Raw genomic sequence first — 27,453 nt, 5'->3', positions numbered from 1 at the left:
AAGCCGGGCATGGTGGCAGGCACCTGTAATCCCAGCTACTCAGGAGGCTGAGGCATGAGAATCGCTTGAACCCAGGAGGTGGAGGCTACAGTGAGCCAAGATTGTGCTGCTGCACTCTAGTCTGGGTGACAGAGCAAGACCCTGTCTCAAAGAAAAAGAAAATGTACTGGGTTATTCACAAATGCTGGATTCAAACTTAAGTTTTTCACTTCACACCTGTTTAGGATTCATCAGGTGTAGATAATCCGAACAACCATCTCAATCCTCCACTCACCTATAGGTTCCCTTGGATTGCACCATCTCTCCAGCTGCCACCCATCATGTCTGCCTTGGCTGGGACCATGGGTCACAGCTCACAGTCTCTCCAACCTGGCACTGAATGAAGACTGCACAGATAGAGGTTACCAAAAAAGAGGGAATGCAGAATAATGGAAAGAATTTTAGCCTACCAGGGGCCAGAGAACTGAGTTTGGCATGGCACGATTAAGTAATTGGTACTCCACAGAAAAGTACTCACCATTTGTGAAACAATTATTCTGTGTCAAACACTCTGCTGATATGCTTTGCAATGTGCCCTCTTGTGCAACCCTCACAACAACCTTATGAAATGGATGGGGTTTATTTATCTCATTTGTATCTGTTTTTTTAACAATTAGGAAATTCAGGTCCAGAAGAAATTAAGTCACTTGTGCAAGGTCACATAGCTAGTTTTTTTTTTTTTTTTTTTTTTTTGAGACGGAGTCTTGCTCTGTCGCCCAGGCTGGAGTGCAGTGGCACAATCTCGGCTCACTGCAAGCTCCACCTCCCGGGTTCACGCCATTCTCCTGCCTCAGCCTCTCCGAGTAGCTGGGACTACAGGCGCCCGCCACCATGCCCGGCTAATTTTTTTGTATTTTTAGTAGAGACGGGGTTTCACCGTGGTCTCGATCTCCTGACCTCGTGATCCACCCGCCTCGGCCTCCCAAAGTGCTGGGATTACAAGCGTGAGCCACCGTGCCCGGCCCACATAGCTAGTTAATAACAAAGCTTCAGTGACTCAGATGTTAACACTAAATTATAGTCCCTCCACACAATTTGAGGTAGAAATGCACAACTTATCCTCTACCTTCTACTTTGTCTTTTGCAAAACAAGGGATTTTTCATAGATGATATCATCTGGCTATAGATTCTCATTATGTAGGAAATTGAGTTTATAGACTTTGTATACATCAGAGGACTTACGTATAAAATATCTCCAGATTTACTTTATACAGTAGATAGATTTCTCAGCCATGATTTGTATGTGCTCATTTTGTCTGTAAACGTGGCCTTTGCTGTGCTGGGTTTTCAAATCCCTTCCCTCCCCTCTGCCCAGATCACCTATTGTTTCTAAGATAAACCTCTACAGTGTGTTTAGAATGGAGGTATAGGGCTCTTGAGGGTAGCAAACGGAGAACCTATAGGTTTATAAAAGGAGAATATGAAGGAAGATGACAGATAGAATGTAAAATAATAGAATGTAATCCCAAGTTTATATTTGTTTATGTTGTCATTTCTATTCTTTCAGACTTTTTAAAACTGTGGATTTAAATGTTCTGCAAAGTCTTACACAAAAGCCCAACAGAGTACATGAACTACAGAAAAGCAGAACTGCTCTGAACAAGGAAGAGGTGGGAGATCTGAGTCCTGGCCCCAGCACCCACTTCATCAACTTCAGTCACCTCCTTGGAATCTGGGGTTCTGCAGCTTGAAATAATCAATTTGGGTTTTAAACTTATTTGTAACATAATAATAATCATAGGAACTTTAAAATAATATTTTATACTAAATTTTAGAATTATTATAATAAGTGATCTAATAAAACAGTCTTTTCCTGAAAGATGCCCAGTAAATTCTCAATAAAAGTTACTTAGGGGATTATAGGGTGTGGCTGTGGGGAAGATGATAGATACATTTTATTTTCTACCTTCTATACTGTTTGTTTTCTTTCCCTTTTTCTTGCAATTAACATTTATATTTTTATGGTTAAAATATTAATTTAAACTTTTTTCAGATTTTGGAATTACATTCTCATTAGTGGCTTTGTAACAAGAGAGACTCAGGTTGAAATCCCAATGCCATCACTTACCAGCTGTATGATTTTATCTCCTCTTAAATGCAGGTGGGAGGTGGGGAGTAATTATAGAATTTTGGGGTGCTGATCTAAAGTGATAACAGTTGTAAAGACTTAGTACTTGGGGATGTAATACATTTTCCCTGCTCCTGCCCACATGACTTTTCTGTATGTTAAATCGCTATTATCTTATGTATTATCCTTATATAACAGGAAAAGTTAACCTTTGGTTAATACATAAGATAATAAGATTTAAAGAATAATACATAAGATAACAGGATTTAAAGTACAGAAAATCAGTGTACAGTGAATATTTATAGGAACAAATCTACAAATCATATTTTAAAGCTTGGTATGTCTGTATTTTCATATGTTAATACTCCTGATCAAGGAACTCATCTTTTTTAAAAAATATTTTAACCCCCTCCCACCCCCACCAGTCTCTAGTAGCTACCATTCTACTATCTGCTTCTGTTGAGTTCAACTTTTAAAGATTCTACATGTGAGTGAGATCATGTGATATTTGTTTTTCTGTGCCTGGCTTATTTCATGTAACATAATGTCCTCTAGGTTCACCCATGTTGTTGCAAATGAAGGATTTTCTTCTTTTTGAGGTTGAATAGTTTTCCGTTGTGTGTCTATATATACCATGTCTTAGTCTGTTTCTGTTGCTTATAATAGAATACCTAAAGCTGGGTAATTTATAAATAAAAGGTATTCATTTATTTTAGTGTGGAAGCTGAGAAGTCCAAGGTTAAGGGGCCTCATCTGGTGAAAGCCTTCTTGCTGGTGAGGTCTCTGTAGAGTCCCAGGGCAGTCTGGGGTATCGCATGGCAAGGGGGCTGAGCGTGCTAGTCCTCTTCTTATAAAGCCACCACTCCCATGATAACCCATTAATCCATTAACCCATTAGTCTATTAATCCATGACCCAAACACTTCTTAAAGACGGCATCTCTCAACACTGCCACGTTGGCGGTTAAATTTCAACATGAGTTTTGGAAAGGACAGATATTCAAACCGTAGCAACACATTTTATTTATTCATTTATTTGCTGTTGTACACTCAGGTTGGTTCTGTATCTTGGCTATTGTGAATAATGCTGCAATGAGCATGGGAATGCAGCTATCTCTTCAACATAGTGATTTCATTTCTTTTGAATATATACACAGAAGTGGAACTGCTGGATCATATAGTAATTCTACTTTTAGTTTTTTGAAGGGCCTCCAAACTGTTTTCTGTAATGCTGTACCAATTTACATTCCCACCAACAGTGTATAAGCTTTCCCTTTTCTCCACAAGACAGTAATCTCTAAACAAATAATTAGCCTTTAGAACAGAAGAGCAAACTCAAGCACAGTTGTCTAATATGCAAATTGTTTTGTTTGCTGGGGGTTTTACCTAGGCCGTCAGTAGTTCTCAACTCTGGTCCCACATCAGAATTACTGGGGAAACAAACAAAAAAATTATTCCCCAGTCTTCATCCTAGACTAACTGAATCAATTTCTGGGGGTAAGACCCAGGCATACATGTTTTGTTTTGTTTTGTTTTGTTTTGTTTAAAGCTCTGCAAGCAAGTACATTGTGCAGCTAGACTTGAGAACCAGCAGGCTTTTAGCCTCAGCCCACCAGTGCTGATCTAGGTAGATTTAGTACATTCACGAGCTAAGGTGAGCTAATATATTATTCAACACCCATGTAAGACTAATAAATTGTGACATCTTACTGTCTTTTCCTTCCCTTTCCTTCTCCTTTGGCTTATTTATTTATTTATTTATTTATTTATTTATTTATTTTTAAACAAGGACCAAGCAGTGACGGGGGCCAAGCCAGAGACGGGATCCAGAGACAGGAAGGAAGTGCAGCGGATGTGCATAGACGGATGGGAGATCCAGGCTTGCAGAATAAACTTTTTGCAAAGGTAGTAAAAATAAACGGGCACCCCCTCCCCAACAAGCCAAGGAAAATTTTCTACAACTAATGTCACTTTGGGGCAGTGGGGGCTAACTTACATTGTTTCAAGAGGCCTAAGGAAACAGACAATTTCTCACTGAAGGAAATTTATTTTGTCTTGACACACTAGACATCATGTGCTAGGTTTGAGTGTTTGGACCATGGTCTTCTTCAGGTATTTGTGCAGATCCTCTTTGTCTCTAGTCACTAGCCAGAGTTTAGGGGAGCTGGTACAATCTAGCCCCCATTAACTCTTGAAACTGACCAGCTCGGGCTCCTTTTTAGAACGAGACTCCAAACTAAGGAGAAATTTTTAGAAGTGGAATAAAATGTACATAATAGGAAATGATACAAACCAACTTGCAAAAATCAGTTGTATTTATGTATGTTAGCAATAAATAATCTGAAAAAGAAATTAAGAAAACAATTCAGTTTTCAGTAGCATCAAAAAGGACAAAATACTTAGGAATAAATTTAACCAAGGAGGTGAAAGACTTGTACACTGAAAACTATAAAATATTGCTAAAAAGAAAGAAGAGATAAATAAATGAAAGACATTCTGTGTTTATGCATTGGAAGACAATAGTGTTATGATGACAATATTACCCAAAGTGATCTACAGATTCAATGCAATGCCTATTAAAATCCCAATGTTTTTGCAGAAATAAAAGGAACCCATTCTAAAACCCATATGGAACCTCAGAAAGCCCCCAATAGCTGAAACAATCTTGAAAAAGAACAACAAAATTGAAGGTTTCATACTTCCTTATTTTGAAACTTACTACAAAACTACAGTAATCAAAACAGTGGGGTACTAGCATAAGGACAGACATATGGGCCAATGGAATGGAATGGAGAGTCCAGAAATAAACCCTTGCATTATATGGTCAGCCTATTTTCAATGAGGTTTGAAATCAATGGGTAAACAACAGTCTTTTCAACAAATGGTGGTGGAAAAACTGGATATCCACATGCAGAAGAATAAAGTTGGATCCTTACCTTATACCATATACAAACATTAACTCAAGATGGATGAAAGACCTAAATTTAAGAGCTAAACTGTAAAACTCTTAGAAGAAAACATAGGGAAAATTTTTATGAAATATTGGATTAGCAATGGTTTCTTCGGCATGACATCAATAACATAGACAACAAAGCAACCTACAGAATGAGAGAAAGTATTTGCTAATCATATATCTAGAAAAGGATTAATAGTCAGAATATGTAAAGAACCCTACCATTTAATAACAAAACAACCCAATTTTAAAATGGGAAAAGGAATTCAATAGACATTTTTCCAAAGAAGATACTCAAAAACAATGCTCCACAATTTTAGTCATTAGGGTAATGCAAATCAAAATTACAATGGAATACCACTTTATACCTGCTAAGTTTACTATTATCAAAAAATAGAAAATAATATATATTAATGAGAATGTGGAAAAACTGGAACCCTTGTGCATTGCTGGTGAGAATGTAAAATGGTACAGCCATCAAAACAGTTCAGTGGTTTCTCAAAAAAGTTAAAAAATAGACGTTATATGACTCAATAATTTCATTCCTAGGTATGTTTTATTTTTAAAAGAATTGAAAATGGTCATTCAAACAATACTCATATGCCAATATTCATATTATGCATTATTCATAATAGCCAAAATGTAAAAACAACCCAAATGTCCATTAACAGAAGAATGGGTAAACAAAATACGGCCGGGCATGGTGGCTCACGCCTGTAATCCCAGCACTTTGGGAGGCTGAGGCGGGCGGATCACAAGGTCAGGAGATTGAGACCATCCTGGCTAACACGGTGAAACCCCGTCTCCACTAAAAATACAAAAAATTAGCTGGGCGAGGTGGCAGGCGCCTGTAGTCCCAGCTATGTGGGAGGCTGAGGCAGGAGAATGGCGTGAACCCTGGAGGGCAGAGCCTGCAGTGAGCCGAGATCGCACCACTGCACTCCAGCCTGGGTGAAAGAGCGAGACTCTGTCTCAAAAAAAAAGAATGGATAAACAAAATAATGCTAGATATGAATATGACTCAGCTATAAAAAAATGAAGTGTTGATATATTCTACCTGGATAAACCTTGAAAACATTATGCTGAATGAAATAAGACAGACACAAAAGGACAAATATTATATGATTACACTTATATGGGGTACCTAGAATAGGCAAAATGATAGAGACAGAAAGTAGAATAAAAGTTACCAGGTGTTGGAGGGAAGAGGAAATGGGAGATGTTGCTTAATGTGTACAAAGTTTCTGTTTGGGATTATGACAAAGGTCTGGAAATAGATAGTTACACAATATGGTGAATGTACTTAATGATACTAAATTGTGTACTTTAAAAATGGTTCAAATTGGCTGGGCACAGTGGCTCACGCCTGTAATACCAGGTCTTTGGGAGGCCAAGGTGGGTGGATCACAAGGTCAGGTGATTGAGACCATCCTGGCTAACATGGTGAAACCCCATCTCTACTAAAAATACAAAAAATTAGCCAGGTGTTGTGGCACACACCTGTAGTCCCAGCTACTTGGGAGGCTGAGGCAGGAGAATCACTTGAAACTGGGAGGCAGAGGTTACAATCAGCCGAGATGGCACCATTGCACTCCAGCCTGGGCAACAGAGTGAGACTCCGTCTCAAAAAAAAAGAAAAAAAGGTTACAATTATAAATCTTGGGTTATGTATATTTTGCTACAATAAAAAAGTGAAAAAATTAACATGACAGGGAAGAGTTGTGAAATGGTTTGAATTTGTGTCCCCACCCAAATCTCATGTCAAATTGGAGGAGGGGGCTGGTGGAAGGTGATTGGATCATGGGGGTGGATTTCCCCTGTGCTGTTCTTGTGAAAGTTTAGAAAATTTGCAGCCTGACCATATGGTAGTAAAGAAAAACCCATTTTCTGGACAGAAAGTCAAGCTAGCTGCAGAAATTTGCATAAGTGGAGCCAAATATTAATATTCAAGACAATGGAGAAAATGTCTCCAGGGCATTTCAGAGACCTTCACTGTAGCCCCTCCTATCACATGCCTGGAGGCCTAGGAGGGGAAAATATTTCATGGGCCAGACCTAGGGCCCAGCTGCTCTGTGCAGCCTCAGGACATGGCACCCTGCATCCCAGCTTCAGCTGTGACTAAAAGGGGCCAAGATACAGCTCAGACCATTGCTTCAGAGGGTGCAACCCCCAAGCCTTGGCAGCTTCCATGTGGTGTTGGGCCTGGGGGTGAACAGAAAGCAAGAGTTGAGTTTTTGGGAACTGATATGGTTTCGCTCTATGTCCTCACCCAAATCTCATCTTACAGCTTCCATAATTCTCATGTGTTGTGGGAGGGACCCAGTGGGAGATGACTGAATCATGGGGGCGGGTCTTTCCTGCGCTTTTCTCATGATAGTTAGTGGGTCTCACAAGAGCTGAAGGTTTTAAAAATGGGAGTTTTTCTGCACAAGCTCTCTCTTTGCCTGCTGCCATCCATGTAAGATGTGATTTGCTCCTCCTTGCCTTCCACCATGATTGTGAGGCCTCCCCAGCCATGAGTAACTGTAAGTCCATTAAACCTCTGTTTCTTCCCAGTCTTCAGTATGTTTTTATTAGCATTGTGAAAATGGACTAATACAGTAAATTGGTAACAGTAGAGTGTGGTGCTGCTGAAAAGATACCTGAAAATGTGGAAGCAACTTTGGAACTGGGTAACAGGCAGAGGTTGGAACAGTTTGGAGGGCTCAGAAGAAGACAGGAAAATGTGGGAAAGTTTGGAACTCCCTAGAAACTTGTTGAATGGCTTTGACAAAAATGCTGATAATAACATGGACAATGAAATCCAGGCTGAGGTGGTCTCAGATGGAGATGAGGAACTTGTTGGGAACTGGAGCAAAGGTGACTCTTGTTATGTTTTATCAAAGAGACTGACAGCATTTTACCACTGCCCTAGAGATTTGTGGAACTTTGAACTTGAGATAGATGATTTAGGGTATCTGGCAGAAGAAATTTCTAAGCAGCAAAGCATTCAAGAGGTGACTTCGGTGCTGTTAAAGGCATTCAGTTTTATAAGGGAGGCAGAGCATAAAAGTTCAGAAAATTTGCAGCCTGACAATGCGATAGAAGAGAAAATCCCATTTTCTGAGGAGAAATTCAAGCCTGCTGCAGAAATTTGCATAAGTGACAGGAGCAGAATGTTAATCCCCATGACAATGGGGAAAATGTCTCCAGGCCATGTCTGAGACCTTTGTGGCAGCCCCTCCCATCACAGGCCAGGAGGCCTAGGAGGAAAAAGTGGTTTCATGGACCAGGCCCAGGATCCCTGTGCTGTGTGCAGCCTGGGGATTAGGTGCCCTGTGTCCCAGCTGCTCCAGCCGAGGCTAAAAGGGGCCAATATAGAGCTTGGGCTGTGGCTTCAGAGGGTGCAAGCCCCAAGCCTTGGCAGCTTCCACATGGTGTTGAGCCTGCAGGTACACAGAAGTCAAGAATTTAGGTTTGGAAACCTCCACTTAGATTTCAGAGAAGGTATGGAAATGCCTGGATGCCCAGGCAGAAGTTTGCTGCAGGGGCAGGGAAGTCATGGAGAACTCTGCTAGGGCAGTGCAGGAGGGAAATGTGAGGTCAGAGCCCTGAAGCAAAGTCCCTACTGGGGCACTGCCTAGTGGAGCTGTGAGAAGAGGGCCACTGTCCTCCAGACCCCAGAATCATAGATCCACTGACAGCTTGCACCATTCACCTGGAAAACCACAGACACTCAATGCCAGCCCATGAAAGCAGCCAAGAGGGAGGCTACATCCTGCAAAGCCACAGCAGCAGAGCTGCCCAAGACCATGAGAACCCACCTCTCACATCAGTGTGACCTGGATGTGAAACATGGAGTCAAAGGAGGTCATTTTGGAGCTTTAAGATTTGACTACCCTGCTGGATTTCAGATTTGCATAGGGCCTGTAGCCCCTTTATTTTGGCCAATTTCTCCCATTTAGAATGGCTGTATTTACCCAATGCCTGTACTTTCATTGTATCTAGGAAGTAATTAACTTGCTTTTGATTTTACAGGTTTATAGGTGGAAGGGACTTGCCTTGTCTCAGATGAGACTTTGGACTGTGGACTTTTGAGTTAATGCTGAAATGATTTAAGACTTTGGTGGACTATTGGGAAGGCATGATTGGTTTTGAAATGTGAGGACATGAAATTTGGGAGAGGCCGGGACGGAATAATATGGTTTGGCTCTGTGTCCCCACCCAAATCTCATCTCGTAGCTCCCATAATTCCCATGTGTTGTGGGAGGGAGCTGGTGGGAGATGATTGAGTCATGGGGTTGGGTCCTTCCTGTGCTGTTCTTATGATAGTGATGGGTCTCACAAGATCTGATGGTTTTAAAAACGGGAGTTTCTCTGCACAAGCCCTCCCTCTGCCTGCTGCCATTCATGTAAGATGTGACTTGCTCCTCCTTGACTTCCACCATGATTGTGAGGCCTCCTCAGCCATGTGAAATTGTAAGTCCATTAAACCTCTTTTTCTTCCCAGTCTCATGTATGTCTTTATCAGCAGCTTGAAAATGGACTAATACATGAACCTCCACCTAGATTTCAGAGGATGTATGGAAATGCCTAGGTGTCCAGGCAGAAGTCTGCTGCAGGGGCAGAGGCCTTATGGAGAACCTCCACTAGGGCAGGGTGGAGGGGAAATGTGGAGTTGGAGCCCCCACACAGAGTCCCCACCGTGGCACTGCCTAGTGGAGCTGTGAGAAGAGGGCCACTATCCTTCAGACCCCAGAATGGTAGATCCACTGACAGTTTGCACCATGCACCTGGAAAAGCTGCAGGCACTCAATGCCAGCCTGTGAAAGCAGCCACAGGGGCTATACCCTGCAGACCTTCTGGGGTGGAGCTGCCCAAGGACTTGGAAGCCCATCCTTGCATCAGCATGCCCTGGATGTGAGACATGAATTCAAAAGAGATGATTTTAGAGCTTTAAGATTTAATGACTTCCCTGCTGAGTTTTGGATTTGCATGAGGCCTGTAGCCCCTTTGTTTTGTTCAATTTCTCCCTTTTTTTTTGAGATTGTGTCTCCCTCTGTTGCCCAGACAGGAGTGCAGTATCACAATCTCGGCTTACTGCAGCCTCTGCCTCCTGAGTTCAAGTCATCCTCCTGCCTCAGCCTCCAAGTAGCTGGGATTACAGGCACACACCACCACACTTGACTAATTTTAAAAATATTTTTAGTAGAGACAGGGTTTCACCATGTTGCCCAGGCTGGTCTTAAACTCCTGACCTCAAGTAATCCACCTGCCTTGGCCTCCCAAATTGTTGGGATTTCAGGCGTAAGCCACCGCACTTGGCCGCAATTTCTCCCTTATGGAATGGGAGCATTTACCCAATGCCTATATCCCCATTGCCTCTTGGAAGTAACTAAGTTGTTTTTGATTTTACAGGTTCATAGGCAGAAGGGATTTATTTGTCTCAGATGAGACTTTGGACTGTGGATTTTTGAGTTAATGTTGAAATGAGTTAAGATTGGGAGACTGTTGAGAAGGGATAATTGTATTTTGCAATGTGAGCAGGCCACGAAATTTGAGAGGGGCCAGGGTGGAATTATATGATTTGGATTTGTGTCCCCACCCAAATCTCATGTTGAATTGGAGGAGGGGCCTGGTGAGAAGTGATTAAATCATGGATCATGGGGGTGGATTTCCCCCTTGCTGTTCTGATGATAGTGAGTGAGTTCTCACAAGATCTGATGGTTTAAAAGTGTATGGCACTTCCCCCTGCACTCTCTCTCTCTCCTGCCACTATATGAAGAAAGCGCTTGGTTCCCCTTCACCTTCTGCTATGATTGTAAGTTTCCTGAGGCCCCCATAGTCATCCTTCCTGTTAAGCCTGAGGAACTGTCAGTCAATTAAATCTCTTTTCTTCATAAATTACCCAGTTTCAGGTAGCTCTTTATAGCAGTGTGAAAACTGACTAATACAAGTTGAAAGAAAAAGAAGAGCCAGATAAAAGTGAGTAAGGGAAACAGAGCCAGGAAATCTCAGAAGTCCAGCCACCATATATATTTTTTGACACTACTCAGAAACAACAAAAGGGAAAGCTTTGTGAAGTTTGAAAAACTGTCTGGACCAAATCTCCTTTTAAAAGTTCAAGAAAACAAAATTCATGTAAAAATGATCAACAAAAAAATACTAAGGTCAACTCTCATGTAAAGTTACTACAACGAAGTGAATAAAGATCATAATAACCTCCAGCAAGATATTCTCAAAAAAATTAAAGCTATAATATCCTAGAAAAGCTAATACACACTGAGTGACATAAAACATGAAAGAACAACATACATCAGAATTAGAGAAACTCAGAAATTGGAACAGAACTCACAGAAGAATTAAACATTTTATTTTATTTTATTTTTTTATTTTTTTTTAGAATTAAACATTTTAAAAAGCATTTGAGAAATAAAGATTGACCTATAAGGAACACAAGAACACATAAATATGACTAATAAACAAAAAACAAAAAAACTAGAGCTTCTTGGAGAAATGGCTGATTCCAGGTTTGAGGCAGCAAATGTACAGATGTGCCTGGAACATCTTGTCATATCAGATAGCAAGGAAGCTATCAAAGACTTCTAGGGTCTTTTGAAGCTATCAAAGACTTCTAGGGTCTCTCACTAGAGAGAGAGAGAGAGAAAAAAAAAAAAGACTACTAGAATCTTATCAAAAGGAGCCAGGAGCCATATTGAAGAAGAAGCTCCTACTGGCCAAAGATGGGACAATTTGAGCTCTAATTTAGTAGATGGAAACCTATCAAATATATTTAAATTCATGAATTTATAATGATATTAAAGAAATCTAAGAATGACAGAGAATCAATTCATTATCTTGAAAACTGGGTACATTTTTTTTAAAAAAGCAGGTATTCATCGTGCCTTTCCTACCTCAGGGTAATCAAATAGTAGATGAGAGGAAGCATCTCCTTAACCACTTATTGAACTAATAAATGAAAACAAAATTATTAGAATGTCATGATTTTGCAAACTTCAATTAATTAATGAATCTAGGAATTGAGCATGGACAGCTGCTAATCTCAAAAAACAGCAAACACCATACATCATGATCATGTACCTTTTGATGAAAAGAACACACAACCATCTATAATCTTACAAAAGTCATCAGTCTGAGGAAGACCCTGGATCAGCTGCCAACTTGCTGTCAATACAGAGGACAGAGAAACATGCTGAATTACCTCATGAATGTGCAACCCCCAGACTCTGGAAAACCTCACAGATCAAGGGCTTAAGTTATTTAACAAATAATTGTAAGGAAAAGACTTAAAAGGCAAATAAAGTTAAAAAAAAAAAAAAGAGTAGGGGGAGGGGTAAGGTGCACCCTTGGAAGATACCAAGAAAAAAGCAACACAAGTGACTGCATGAAATTCAGGTTAGCGGTTACTTTTGGGAGGAGGGAGAAAGGGGGTTGTCATTGAGGTAGGGCACATGGAGAGGCTTCTGGGGTGGCTGGCAGAGTTCTATTTCTTGATCCAGGTGGTGATTACAAGGATGTTCCCTTTATAATAATTCACTAGTCTATATATTTGTTTTTTTGTGGTTTTCTGTATTTATGTTTTATTTTACAATTAAAAAAATTTAAAAAAACACTCCTTAACCTGCAGTAAACAGTTTTTTTAAAAAAACAAAAGAAGGTCCAAGTGAAGAGATCAGAAGCTATAAAATATTTCATATTGGGTGCAAACTAAATATAAAGCAAGCCACAACCAGAAACACCTCCTCCCTCCCCCTTTTTTTAATTTAAAGAACTTTGTAGGTATCTTCCAAACCAATGAGAGATTCTTAACACACACAAAGGCAGTATGTCAGAGGAAGCGTGGGGTTGAGTTGCACCACTGGAGGATGTCTGAAAAAAACTACATAAACAACCTTCCAGCACTAAAACTTTAGCTCCATGGTTCCGCTGACATCTTCATTTTACAGATTAGAAAACTGAAGCCCAGGGACAGCCAGTGTCCCATGCACGCTCACAAAGCTAGCATCAGCCGCCGGCGTAAGGCCTAGCTCTCCCAGTCTGGCACTAAGACGCGCACCAAGACAGTACCAGCCCGCTGACCGCCGCGTGCGAGGAGTAACTGGGGCGGTGCAGGGTAAGTGCGAGGGGGCCCCCGGTCTGGCGCTAGGTTTGGCTGCGGATTCTCCGCTCCCGACTCCGAGGCAGAAGGCGGGTGGGCGTGGCGGGAAGGGCAGCAGGTCCACTCCTCGAGCGCTATGCAAATGTCATGCAAATCAGCGCATGGGGGCTGGAGCCGGTGGTTTGAGTCCTGACCCCGTAACGCCGCTCCCTCACTCGCTCTCCCCAGCGCGCGTCCGCTCTCCGCTCTCCCTCTTGCTCTCTCTGTCGCCCGTTCGCTCACCCCCGCCCCGCCCTGCCCAGTCCCGGACGCGCCTCGCGGGCTCCTCGCGCCGCCAGGTCGGCAGCAGGGCGCTGAGCTAGCTGGGAGCCCGCGCTGTGCGCCTGCGGCCGGGGCGCCCCGCCAAGCGCCGGTGCCCCGGCTCCTGGGCCGCTTTCGCCGCGCGGGTGAGTGAGCCCGCCCCACGCTTTTGTCCAGGCGCGGGCCCTGGAAGTCAAGGCTCCGAGGGTGGGAGTTCTGGGTGGGGGCTGGGACCCCCACCGTCTGTGCACCCCCGACTCCCCTGGTGGAGAGGGGCCCCGGGGTGCGGCGAGGAGTCGGGGGCGTTAGGAGACGACCCCAGTGACGCCAGGCTGCACGAGTTTTCTTTTGGGGAGATGAAGTGCTTGGGGACAGTGATGCGATTGCCTCTCTAGGAATCATCCGAAGGGGGTGCCTTTGATTTGAGGGGCGGAGGAGAAGCGGACCCTTCTCCCAGCTCCCAGACCCTCGCTAGAGGACTCGGTGACGGCCTCTGGGAAGAGGGTGCCACGTGAAGGTCCTTCCAGCCCAAATGTGATTCCGGGAAGGTAGGGCGGGGAAGGCGGCCCGTGAGGGCCAGACCTGGCCATCCCAGGCGAAGCTGGGGCGCGGGCTTTGCAGACTTGTTCCTACTCCATACTCCTCACTTAAGCTCCTTGCCTCGCTCTGCCTCCTTCGCGTTAACTGGGGTCCCATTGTTGAGGGACCTTGTTTGCCGATGATTGCGGTTGGAAAGTTTTGGATAAACTTCTCAGGAGATATGAGCTGTCAATGGTTGAGGTAGACCCCTTCCTGGAACTTACGGAACTAAAAAACCCTTCAAGACCCAAAGGACTGAATTTCTAGGAGCGGCATTGCAGATGCGAAGATGGGCTGATGGGGAAATGGTTTCTAGGATTTTTTTTAGATTGTGGTGTGTGTGTTGGGGTGTGGGGCACTTTCTATTTCATAGCCAGAAGGAGAAGACCCAGCTCTACTAGAGTCTAGAGGGAGTAAAATTAGCTGTTGTGATTCAGGGAGCTAAGTGGGTGTAGGAAAACACCTGGGCAGTGGGCGTGATGCCAGACCTCAGGCCCTTGGTTTTTACCATCCCTCCTCTCCCCAGGTGTAAAGACCAGAGTATATGCAATGACCCTCCCACCCCACAGCCTTTGAGAGCCTGCCCTGGAGCTGCATCCCCCTTCCAAGAGAGGCTGTGTTCTTCTCCACCTGAATGGAATCCTTTTTGTCAAAATGCACTTATCAATAAATTATTTCCAGATGGTGGGCTTAGAAGGCCCATTTAGGGAACCCCACCCACAATTCAAAGAATCAGGAATCAACAATGCAAGTCTCTGGGAGAAGTGTAGGTGCATCTGGTGACTTTATTAGGTTCCTACAAGGCATTTAGGGTTCTAATAGAACTATCTGTTTTCTTTTCTCTTAAATTCTTGACCTTCTCTCTTCTGTGATTCTCTTAGTCTCTTCCCCGCCTGCACACTGTGGGACTGTGGAGGATGATGCTGCTGGCACCACAGTGCTCTAGGGCAGCATGGAATTTTCCATCCTGCCCAGAATGAGGTTACCCCTTTTTCTCCCACTGTCGGTGGGCCAGGAGCCTTGAGTCTGGGAGGAACCTGAGCAGTTGGTCCTGGGTCTGGAGTGGTTGGACTCTGGATGTTGGATTGGGTAGTGGGTACTCTGGGGACATGCACAAGAGCTTTTTTGCCAAGATGTACAGGTCTGTCCCATTGTTCACTGATGATACAAAGGATGCTGGACCTCATATGCAGCTAAGCATGAGCTTGGAGAACCACTCCACTGTGGGGAAGCATTTATGCTGGTTTATCTCCCATATTCAGTTTCTTTTGTGTAATAACTGGCTAGCTGAGGAGAAGGGTAGCTGCAGCCTTGTAGATGTTTCCTTGTCTTATTTTTATTTTTATTTTTTATTTTGAGACAGGGTTTGGCTCCATTGCCCAGGCTGGAGTACAGTGGCATGATCTCGGCTCACTGCAGCCTTGACCTACCAGGCTCAAGGAATCCTCCACCTCAGCCTCCTGAGTAGCAGGGCCTACAGATGTGTGCCACCACACCTGGCTAGTTTTTTGGATTTTTTTGTAGAGACAGGGTCCCACCATGTTGTCCAGACTAGTCTAATGGGCTCAAGTGATCGCCCACCTCTGCCTCCCAAAGTGCTGGGTTACAGGCATGAGCCACTGCACCCAGCCAGAGTAGTTGCTGTTTGTGTGAGGTTTGCTCACCCCTTCATCAGGGGCTGCTTCCCCAGCGGCCAGATCTTAGAGAACATATACAGAGCAGACTAGGCCTTGAACATTCCTAGTCTAACTGGTAAGGCTGGGTGGCCCCACCTGCTGCCTCAACATGGTAGACAGACAGCTACAGTCACTGCAGAGTAGGGGCTCCTGGCTGGCAGGTGTCGGGGTGGAATCTTCTGAGCAGGCTTGTCAGAGAAGGAGGTGACCCAGATGGTGCAGAGGGGAGAGGCCTTTGAGTTCCAAGGGTGGGGAAAGATTCTGGGTCTCTGGCTAGGGAGATCTTTGCTGGCCTCAGAGGCATAGATTGTGAATGCACTCGGGTCACCATGTATTCAGTGTCTTTGAGAATGACCCCTTGCTTTTATCCTCAAAATATAAGATGAGCCTAGAGTTTGAAACACGACTAGTTGGCTTGTCTGTCTTTTAGGAAGTTCATAAGGTGGGGTGGGGGTTTCAGAATGCAGCCTTGCTTGGGGATTTGGGTACAGTGTCCCAGGAGTATGGGGAGTCTTAGTATCTTTCTGAGAACAATACTTCTTGGGAGTCTGGAAATATAAGCCTACTTGGAAGCCCAGCTGCACCTCTCACAGCTCAAACCAACCCACACAGGGTGGGAGATTATTCATTCTTAAAAGCTTCCTGTCTTGTCTTTTCAGCAAATGTAGTAAAATTTAGAAACAGCACTTAAAAAGTATCCTTTCCCAACAAAAGACAACGTCCTCGCTCAACTTGGCCAACAGACGGTGCATGCAGAGGAACATGAGGCAGGGCCATTTGCATGGAAAATGTCCATGTGGATGCTCAGGCCTGAGCGGGGTCTACTGGGAGGCCTGAGTGCTCAGAATCAAGGAACCATCCAGCAGTGAGCCAGAGTGGGACAGAGCGATGTCACTGTGATGAGCTCCCATGCCATGTGACTTCTATCTCTTCCCTGTGCTCCCCCAGCCTCCTGCCTTACAAGCAGGCAGATGTGGCTGTCCGGGGCAGCAGTGCCCATACAAGCCACGCCCCTCTCCCACCTGTGCCGTTCTGCAGATGGATTCTCTTTATTCTTTCTTGAGTTTTGGCTGCACACTTTTCCATTCGTTTGATGCCAACAGGTTGAGCAAATGCATTCCCCTCACAAACTCAAGATGGGTGGACCTCCGTATTTGCACTGCAGGCTAGCAGGTGCATCCCTCCTCCTTGTAGCATGCACCTGGTGTGTGAGGGCTGCAGCCCCCATGACATTTACTATGACAGCCAGCCCAGTCTGCTGGGGCAGGAGGAGAGCCAGCAAAAGTTGCTGCCTCATGAGCTGGAAGGTAAGGCTGTGTTTCCAGATGCTCCCACCACCTTCTTTTCCCTGCCCTCCTGCTCACTGTACTTCAGTGTCTGAGGGTGAATGGGCACCCCACTAGGGAACTGTGGAAATTTTTGTGTAGATCTGGCTTCTCAGATTTTCCACGTTGTCCCCATCCCCCCCTCTGTTGGTACTTCCTTGCCCCCCTTCCACCCTCCGCTCCTCTCCTTCCCTGGGTCTTCAGTGCAGAGCCCTCTGGAGACAGAAAGCCCCTTTGGAGACAAAAGAAAAGGGATGAGGAGAGGATTTCCTTTTCTTTCAGACCTGCTTCTTGATTTTTTCCCCTGGCTCTGGGCGCTCAGATCTGATGCTAATTTGTTAATCCAGGACCTTATGGGTTATTTCTCATAATCTCTGGGGGAACCAAACACCTGCAACTTGGGGCTTTTATAGTTGAGGATGCTGTTTACCTTTCTTGTTTTCAGAGATGAGGATTTCTGATGTATAGTAGGTCTCATTCAGGTTTCTGGCAGGAGGAGGCAGCCAGGCAGAATGTGGTCTTTGGTGTTAAACTTGGGTTCAGTTCCATCCCGTTCACTTACTGGCTGGGTGTTCTTGGGCGTGGGTTTTAACCTCTGTGAGCTGACTTGAGTTTTGTCATCTGACAATTAGGGCGGTTATAAAAATTAAATGAATATAGGAATATAAATAGGCACAAAACAAAGAACAGCTTTTATTATATATACCGTGCAGTGTTCTCCAGGTCTATAGAATGACTTGTAAATCAACCAGCAGACACTAATGATGTCTACTTTCTATCGAGCTCTGTAGAGGATTATAAAACAAAGGTAATGTGAGCCAGGCACGGTGGCTCATGCCTGTAATCCCAGCACTTTGGGAGGCCAAGGCGGGCGGATCACAAGGTGAGGAGACCGAGACAATCCTGACCAACACGGTGAAATCCCATCTCTACTAAAAATACAAAAAATTAGCTGGGTGTGGTGGCGGGCGTCTGTAGTCCCAGCTACTCGGGAGGTTGAGGCAGGAGAATGGTGTGAACCCAGGAGGCAGAGCTTGCAGTGAGCTGAGATGGCGCCACTGCACTCCAGCCCGGGCGACAGTGCGAGACCCCGTCTCAAAAAAAAAAAAAGGTAATGTGCCTATGCTAAGAGACTCTGGGTGGGCAGCAAGAGAGCTAACACATATGAGGTAATTCGAAAACAGGGACAACATGCAATTTCCAAGTTTCATTAAGAGAATTAAAGGATGACAAGAAATTCAGGGTCTAGAGTGATGTGGGAAGGCCTCAAAGATGGAGACGAGGAAGGGAGGGTGAGCATTTGCCAGGAGAGAGGAAGGCAGGAACATTTGGCTCCGGTGTCTGAAGGCTGTCAGCTCCTTCTTTGCTGGGCCCTGGCACAGCACCTTTGACCCTGTGGCGTGCTCCCAAACATGCAGGTGTGCTTGTCCTGAGGTTTATTTTGGGGGTGGTTTTCATTCTGGCCTTATTTTCCTTCTGCTGCCAATAATATTTCTGAAACATCTGAAATTGTTTTATTTTATACTCGATCAAAAATATTAAGAGGCAATTGGGTGGCCAGAGTGAAAGCCCAGAGGCCCGTAGAAGACTTTTGGGTTTCTGGGGCTTTGTGTTGTCTTTTCATGCCTCATATATTGTAGCTCACTTCCTAGTTCTGGAATCACAGGGTGTTAGGACTAAGGGTCAAGTCCACTTGATCTTTGCATTGGACTGAAGAGGAAACTCTGGCCTAAGACGCCAAGTGGTGGCTGGGTACGGTGGTTCACGCCTGTAATCCCAGCACTTTGGGAGGCCAAGGCGGGTAGATCATCTGAGGTCAGGAGTTCAGGACCAGCCCGACCAACGTGGTGAAACCCCATCTCCACTAAAAATCCCAAAATTATCCAAGTGTGATGGCAGGCCCCTGTAATCCCAGCTACTCAGGCGGCTGGGGCAAGAGAATCACTTGAACCCAGGAGCAGAGGTTGCAGTGAGCTGAGATCACACCACTGCATTCCAGCCTAGGCAACAAGAGCAAGACTCCGTCTAAAAAAAAAAAAAAAAAATTCAAGTAGTAGAGCCAGCATCAGCCAGAGTTCTTATCACTATCTACCCTGGTGGAGGATAGTGATGGCACAGGAAGGTGAACGGCCTGACATAGGCAGGAAAAATGGATACATTTGTTCCCTCATCTGCCCCACCTGCTTCTCTAGAGTCCTTGAAGGCTGTCCTCTTTAGTCTGAGGGTCCTATGGGGAGCAGGAATGAATGCCCTTCCTTTATCTGGCCTGTGATCACTGCCATCTGTTTGCTTCAGGGCCCCTGGATACCGAGTGCTATTCCTCTTTCCTGGGGTCAGACTACATGGAATGTCATCTGAGGCTGTGGGAAACACCAGGAAGATGCCCCGGGTTTGGGGGCTAGCTCCAGCATTGTCTCCTGCTATGTGATGTGGTATCTCCAGGTCTCAGATTGTCCACCTTTAAATGGACAGAGAAGCCCTTCTCTACTCATCTGATGAGGCTGTAGGCAGATGAACACGTGCTCGGCAACCTGTGCTTGTGATGCGGTCGTAAGGGTAGTGTCCTGCTAGGCACTGTGCTCCTGGAGGTCACCGGCTGTAGTTCATCTTGTATCCTTACTCATAGCCTGGTGCCTGACACACCACAGGTGCTCAGTACATCTGGGTAGAAGGACTGGCTAATGGGGTAAATGGAGGTGCTCAGAGAAGATTCTAAGGGATTTGCTGTCTGCCACTCCATGAGAAGGCACTTTCCACTCATTCACCTCACTTCTTCAGTTATGTCTTCTATAGGGCTAGGTATACTTCATTCTAACTTTTCTCCTGAGCTTTATGCATCTTTCCAGCTAAGTACTGAGTCCATTCATAGAACATGACTCAAGCAGATGTATTCCTAACCCTCCCCATTATCCAAGTTAAATTTCCATTTGGTATTTTCCTATTAGTGTCAACAGGGTGATCATTTTCGTAATCACTTGGTTGCTAATCTTGTGGAAACAAGTATGTTCACGAGGAAGCAGCAGGTGGTTTTAGAACATGCCTGGAAGAACACAATTCTTACCTTGCAACCTGCCTCTGATTACTACCAAAAGCTCCTGCCTTTCCAGTAGTCACTCATGGTGTACATGATACAGTCAACGCAATTGCTACTGATGTTACCCAATAGTATGTTTTAGGGAGTTATCAGGCTTCTTGTTGCAATTGGGCAGGTACCTAGGGGGGTCAGCTCCTCCCCTGTGGGCCTGCTGATTATCCCAGGCAGAGAAACACTTGGTTTTACTTGGATACTACTATTTTCTCCTGACCAGACCGTACTAGCTCACACTTGGAGTATTAACTGTGGCGTCTCTGTAGCCCAAATACATCATACACTTGATTGCTTTGTTGATCTAAAACATAGTCTGACTGTGTCACCACCTTCAGAAACCCCCGGTGGCTCCGTTTCACACAGAACAGCCTTAAGCTGTTCACAGGCTTCTATAATCTGACCTCAAAGCCCAGTCTCACAGCAGCCACCCCCATACTCCTTGATCCCACTACAACCAGACTTCTTGTCTCAGCCCAATTTATACTTTCCTGTGTCTCTGAGTGTGACTGTAAGTTCATCCTCACCTGGAATATTCTTCACTTGTCTCTTTGATTGACAGGTTCTTCTATCCTTAAATATTTGTTCAGGGAATGAGTTAAGTTCCTAATAACTGTCAGATACTGCCCCTAGAGGCTGCTTCTGACCTTTTCAGCCTCAACTTCTCTAGAAATAAGTCCCTGTAAAATTCTTTTTACAGAGACAAGTCATAAATTATCATGGTATGTTTTTATCATTTGTTTAATTTTTCTCATGCTAAAATTTTATATCTGTAACTATACTGAAAAAATATCAAGAGAAGAACATGTTAATGCCTCTGTTTCCTCTTAGCAGTGGTTCCAGAACTGGCTGATACCAAAATCTCTTTGGGAACCTTATTTGAAAAATAATCTATGGCTCCCCTGTCCCAGCCCAGACTACCTTGGTGGGGTCAGGGAATCTCTGGTTTAACAAAGCTTTTCAGGTGTTTCTGATGTCAACCTGATTTGATTTTTCGCTATGTAATTGTTCCTATTATTTCTTTGATTTGTGTATTAGGAAGGATTCTTCAAAATTAACAGAAACCAATTCAGGCCAGCTGAAGAGAAAAAAATAAAGGTAATAGCATGATAAAAGATAGATTCTCGTATTTTCTTTATTCCAAATTATAGGCACTAAGATTCGTATCACTTTATAGTTTCTCAGGAAAAAGCACTTCCTTTCATATAGACAATTTTAGAAAAGTTTCTAAATTACAATATACCTTTATTTTTGAAATTGCATACCAGTTTCTTCATCATTATAATCAAAATATAAAGATCCTTCTGAACTATGATAATGTGATAACTGATATAATCTATCAGAGTTACATATGATTTCAGGGTGAAATGCTGTTTTTCATAATCTGTGTTCATGATTTTTGAATGTTGATGCATTCTTGCATTCCTGGAATAAACACTTAGTCATAATGTATAGTTTTTTTAAAAAATACCCTAGTGACTTTGATTTTCTAATATTTTATTTTGTTTTTTTACATCTATAGTCCTAAGTGAGATTGAACTATTAATTGTCTTTGCTTTCCTTGGCCAGTTTTGTATGTGCCCACAATTTTGATATTTTTGGCATCTTTAGGATTGACAGAATAAGTCTGAGGAATATTAAAGTCTACCAGGGTTTTATCTACATATTCTTCAGATTAAATTTTGAGTTCTGGCTTTTCTGTAAGTAATATTGCTAAAAGTTAGATATGTTTTTCTAAAAGCTAACTGGAAGCTTTGAAAAAAATAAATATTCGGTATCTACCTGATCATCTGTTGCACATAAATCAGTCACACCAACTTTTCCTAGCTTCGGTGTATTCTGGTCTGGTAAATTTGGCAGTTTCTACTGCCTTTTGATTCCATTGTTTGACAAATGATCAGCATTTTCCCAGGTACACAATAACTTTTCTTTTCAATGCTGCATCATAATAGGTTTTTTTGAAGACTCTTTTTCTTTCTCATGTAAAAAAGTAGATATAATTTATATACAGTAAAATTCACCTGTTTTAATGTACAATTCTGAACAATTAGTACACAATTATGAGGAAGTTCAGTTCTGAATTTTGACAAATGTATATATAGTCATATAGGCACCATCACAATTGAGATACAGAAGAGCTCCATCACCTCCCAGAATTGCCTTGTGAGCTTTTGTTGTCTGCTCTTCCACCACCTGCAGACCTTGGCAGTTACTGATCTGCTTTCTCTCCCTGTGTTCTTTCCTATCTCAGAATGTCATAAATGGAGTCATGGTTTGTAGGCTTTTTAGTGTGCCTGCTTTCACTTAGCATTAATGTGTTCGAGATTCATCCATGGTGGTGGGTATATCAATAGGTCATTTGCTTTTGTTGCTGAGTATTATTGTAAAGACGTATCACCGTGTGTTTACCTATTCCCCAGTTGAAGGACATTTGGGCTGTTTCCAGTTTGAGGTGATAATGAACAATTCACTATCAATATTTGTGAACAGATTTTTGTGTGAACATAGATTTCATTTCACTTGGGTAAATATCTAGGATTGGGGTTTCTGGGAGGTATGGTAAATGTAATAGAATACCAAACTGTTTTCCAAAGTGGCTGTACCATTTTGCATTCCTGGTAGTAATATATGAGGGTTATACTTTCCACATCTTTTTCAGTACTTGGTATTGTCAGATTTTAAAAATTTTAGACATTCTAATAGGTATAGTTTTATCATATTGTGTTTTTAATTTGAATTTCCTTAGTGACTACTGATGTTGAACATCTTTGTACTTATTTGCCAAACATATATTGTCTTTGGTGAAGTATCTGTTTAAGTCTTTTGCCCAAGTTTTATTGGATTGTTTTTTTCCTTATGATTTAGATTTGAGAGCTCTTTATATATTCTGGACATTAATCTTTTATCGGGTACATGTTTGGCAAATATTTTCTTGCCGTCTGTAGCTTGTCTTCTCATTCTCTTTAACAATGCCTGTTACTGCATAGCAGAAGTCTTTAATTGTGATGAAATTCAATTTATCAATTTTTAAAAATGTGTTATGCTTTTGCTGTTGTATCTAAGAAATACTGACCTAATGTGGAGTCATTAAGATTTTCTCCAGTGCTTTCTTCAAGACGTTTTACAGTTTTAGGTTGTATATTTAGTTCTGATCCATTTTAAGTTAATTTTTATACATGATGTAAGGTATAGATAGAGATTCTATTGTGCGTATGAATGTCCAATTGTGCTAGCACCACAGTGAAAAGATTATCCTTCTCTAATTGAATTGTCTTTGTACCTTTGTTGAAAATCAGTTGAGCATGTATGTGTGGTCTATTCTGAGTATTCTGTCCCATTGATTTATGTGTTTATTCTTTCAACAATACCACACTGTATTGATTATTGTAGCTTTATTGTAAGTTTTGAAGTAAAGAAATTTGAGCCCTTCAACTTAGTTCTTTCTTTTCAAAATAGTTTTGGCTATTACAGATTTTTTGGCCTGACATATAAATTTTAGAATCATCTTGTTGGCGTCTGCATAAATTCCTGATGGCAGTCTGTTGGTATTGCATTGAATCTATAAATCAGTTTGGAGAGAATTGACATCTTAACAATGTTGGGTTTTTGAGTACCTAAATAAACTATATTTCTCCCTTTAGGTCATCTTTGATTTCCTTATCAATATTTTATAGTTTTTAGCATATAAATATTGAACATATTTTGTCATGTTTATAGCTATGTATTTCATGTTTTGGTGCAATTTTTAATGGTACTTTTAGTAAAATTCTGTTTTCCAGTTGTTCATTGCTAGTATTTATAACTACAATTGATTTAGTATTTTAATGGATTTTTTAAAAATTTAAATCAGAATAAAGTACAGCAAAATATGTACTTGCAGAGTTTGAAAATCTAATGTGATTAGTAGCTAGCTAAATCTAATGTGTAACTTAAACAATTTAAAAGGCTGGGATATAGAATCAATTTTCAGCCCTCATCAGCTCTTAACTATTTCCCTGAGCTTTTTAATTATTTTTAAGCAATTGATTTTTGTTTGTTGACCTTATATCTTTTAACTTTTCTAAACTGACTTATTAGTTCTAGTAGCTTTTTTTCTAGATTCTTTGAGATTTTCATCATAGATAATCATGTCATCTCTGAATAAAGACAGTTTTATTTATTCAATTCCAATTTCTTTGCCTTTATTTTTCTTGCTTTATTGTGCTGGTTAGGATTTCCGGTATAATGTTAAACAGGAGTGGTGAAAACAGACATCATTGCCTTATTTCCAATCTTAGGAGGCAGGCGTTGAGTCTTATATCATCTTGCATGATATTAGTCATAGGTTTTTTGTAGATACTTTTTATCAGGTTGAGGAAGTTTCCTTCTAGTTTGCTTAGATTGTCTTTACCGTGAATGAATAATGATTTGTTCAAGTGCTTTTTATGGGTCTGTTGAGATGATCATATTTTTTCTTTTGTCCATGAGTTGGCAAACTTTTTCACAAAGGGCAGTGTGAGAAAAATAAATATATATTTGGTCTTTATTTTCAGTTTCTGGCATAGAGCTTCTAAAACCCTGAGAATTTCCTGAGTGAGAGTGGTGAGAGGAATGTCTTTGGTTATTCATAATAAGTGCCTTTCAACCATACCTGAGTTTATGCTGGTGAGGTGACACTTGGTGAACCCCTGTATAGCTTCAGGATGGGGGCTGATTGTCAGAGGAATCAAACATGTAATTAGAAGGTTGGAATTTTCAGCACACCCTGCCCCAACATCTAGGGAGGGGAGAAGGGCTGAACACCGAGCAAATCACTAATGGCCAGTGATTTAATCAATGATTCCTATGTAACGGAACCTCTGTAAAAACTCCTAATCAAAGGAGTTTGGAGAGCTTTGGAATTGACTAAACACACTGAGATGCTGGCAAGGTGCTGGCAATGCCTAGAGAGGGCATGGAAGTTCCCTGCCCCTTTTCACATACCTTGTCTTGTGTATCTCTTCCATTTGGCTGTTCCTAGGTTGTATCCTGTAAAATAAACTGGTAAATATAAGAAAAGAGGGCTCTCAAGTTCTGTAAACCATTCTAACAAATTATCAAACCCAAGAAGGGGGTCATGGGAATCCCTGACTTATCGTCGGTTGGTCAGAAATATGAGGGGCCCAGGACTTGTGATCAGCATCTGAAATGGGGGCAGTCTTGGGGACTGAGCCCCTAAGCTGTAGGATCTAACACTAACTCAAGGTTGATAGTGTTAGCATTGAATTGGATTGTAAGATGCAGCTGGTGTCTAGAGAGAGATTTGGTTGGTATGAGGAAAAAAACTCCATATAGCTGGGTGTCAGAAGTGTTCTGGGAGTTAAAAACAGGTCATAGTAGCCAGATAACAAATATTTTAGGCTTTGTGGGCCATAAGGTACTTTATTCAACTCTCTACTCAACTCTCATAAATCTCCTCTACTCAGTGATTCAGCTCTGCCATTTGTAGCATGAAAGCGGCCACAGACAATAGATGGATAAGTGAATGGATGTGGCTGTGTTCCAGGAAGCTGTATTTATAAAAACAGGCTGCAGGTTGGATTTGGCCTGCTGGTCATAGTTTTCCCAGTCATAGTTTGCTGATCCTTGCTTTAGTCTATTGATATGTGGAATTACAGTAATTGATTTTCAAATGTTTAACCAGCCTTACATTCCCAGAATAAACTCCACTTGTGGCATATTATTAATCTTTTTATATATTGCTGGATTTGGTTTACTCAATGTCATTGAAGTTTTTTGTGTCTATATTCATGAAGGATATTGATCCAATGTCTTTGTCTGGTTTTGGTGTCAGGGTATATTGGTAGCCTTATGAGTTGGGAAGTATTCCTTCCTCTTCTATTTTCTGGAAGAGTTTGCATAAAACTGTTGTTATTTATTCCTGAAAGTTTTGGTAGAATTTGCCAGTGACACCTGAGCCTGAAGTTGTTTTGCGGCATGATTTTCAACAGCAAATTAAATTATTTAATAAATATAGGACTGTCCAGGTTATTTGTTTCTTCTTGAGTGATTTTCAGTAGGTTATATCTTTGGGATAATTTGTCTATTTAATCTAAAAGAATATTTATAAATGTTCATAATATTATTATCCTTTTAATTTCTTTAGGAATTGTAGTAATGTCTCATTTTCTATTCCTGATATTTATAGTTTGTATCTTCTCTTTTGCTCTTGGTCAATCTGGCTAGCAGTTTGTGAATTTTATTGGTTCTTTCAAAGAACCAGGTGTTTGTTGGTTTGAGTTTTCTCAATGTTTTTTGTTTCCAGACTCATTGGTTTTTCTTTATCATATATTCTGCTTGTTTTGGGTTCAGTTGCTCTTCCTTTTCTAGTTTGCTAAAGTGAATGCTTAGATTATTGATGTGAGACCTTTCTTCTTTTCTGATAATTTCTAGGGTTCTCCTTTTCTGGGACAATTGGGTTGGGAAAGGGGACATGTAGGTGTAGAACCAGTTTTCCTACCTCTAAGCATTTATTAGGAGAGATTTAGTAAAAGCCTTACCAGCAGGGAGCCCTGAGGCTTCTGCTTGGGGGTGGGACCAATGGGAAGGAGGCAAAGGGTCACGCCAGGGACTGTTTCTTTCATGGGAAGCAGTGGCCTGGTCTTCCCACCCTGACAGTCTAGGACCCTAATGCTCATCTGCCTCCCAATATGGTCTGTAGAAAGGAGAGGAAAGGGAGTTGGAGTTGCTGCAGTGTTGTTGGATAAAAGGGTTCTCTCCTAATAGTTTAGAACAGGAGCTGGTGGACTTTTTCTGTAAAGAAGCAGATACAGATAGTAAATATTTTCAACTTTGCAGGCTATACCATCTCTGTCACAGGTATTCATCTCTGCCACTGGAGCATGGAAGGAGCTGTAGATAACATGTAAATGAATGGGCATGGATGTGTTTCAGTAAACCTTGGTTTACAAAAATAGATAACAAGCTGGATTTGGCCCATGGGCCACAGTTTGCCTACACCTGCTTTAGTCTGCTAATGTGGTGAATTACACTGATTGATTTTCAACTGTTCCAGACAAGTTGTATTCTTGAGATAAATTCCACTTGGTTTAGAGCATCTGGTCTGTGCTGGCCCTGTCTTTGTTTCTCAGCTTGCGTTGTCACTGAGCCATGAGCTTCTCAGGGGTGGGGCCACAATAGGGCCATCTGATCTCCTGTCAGGTGTATGGTAGATGGCTAGTGAACCTTTGTGGCTGGGTGGAAACACCTGTGCCCTTCGGTGGCCCTCTGCTGCAACTTCCTTTTTGGGTCCCCCCAGGAGCCTAGAAGAAATGGAGGTTGGGTGGAGGAGTTGGGCTCAAGTGCTGTCACTGC

At 42.4% G+C, this 27,453-nt stretch overlaps 1 protein-coding gene across 1 annotated transcript in view; it reads left to right on the top strand.

The window, feature by feature from the left end:
- Nucleotides 1–13,505: 13,505 nt before the first annotated feature.
- MYLK (myosin light chain kinase) overlaps nucleotides 13,506–27,453 on the top strand; it is a 285,888-nt gene continuing 271,940 nt past the window's right edge. The window contains exons 1-2 of the mRNA XM_030802243.1: nucleotides 13,506–13,602; nucleotides 21,160–21,219. The gene's annotated coding sequence lies outside the window, so the exon portion shown is untranslated. The remainder of the gene's footprint in view (nucleotides 13,603–21,159; nucleotides 21,220–27,453) is intronic.

This window comes from Nomascus leucogenys, chromosome 21, assembly GCF_006542625.1.
Source record: "Nomascus leucogenys isolate Asia chromosome 21, Asia_NLE_v1, whole genome shotgun sequence".
Lineage (NCBI taxonomy): Eukaryota > Metazoa > Chordata > Mammalia > Primates > Hylobatidae > Nomascus > Nomascus leucogenys.
This window is presented reverse-complemented; position numbering and strand designations above follow the sequence as displayed.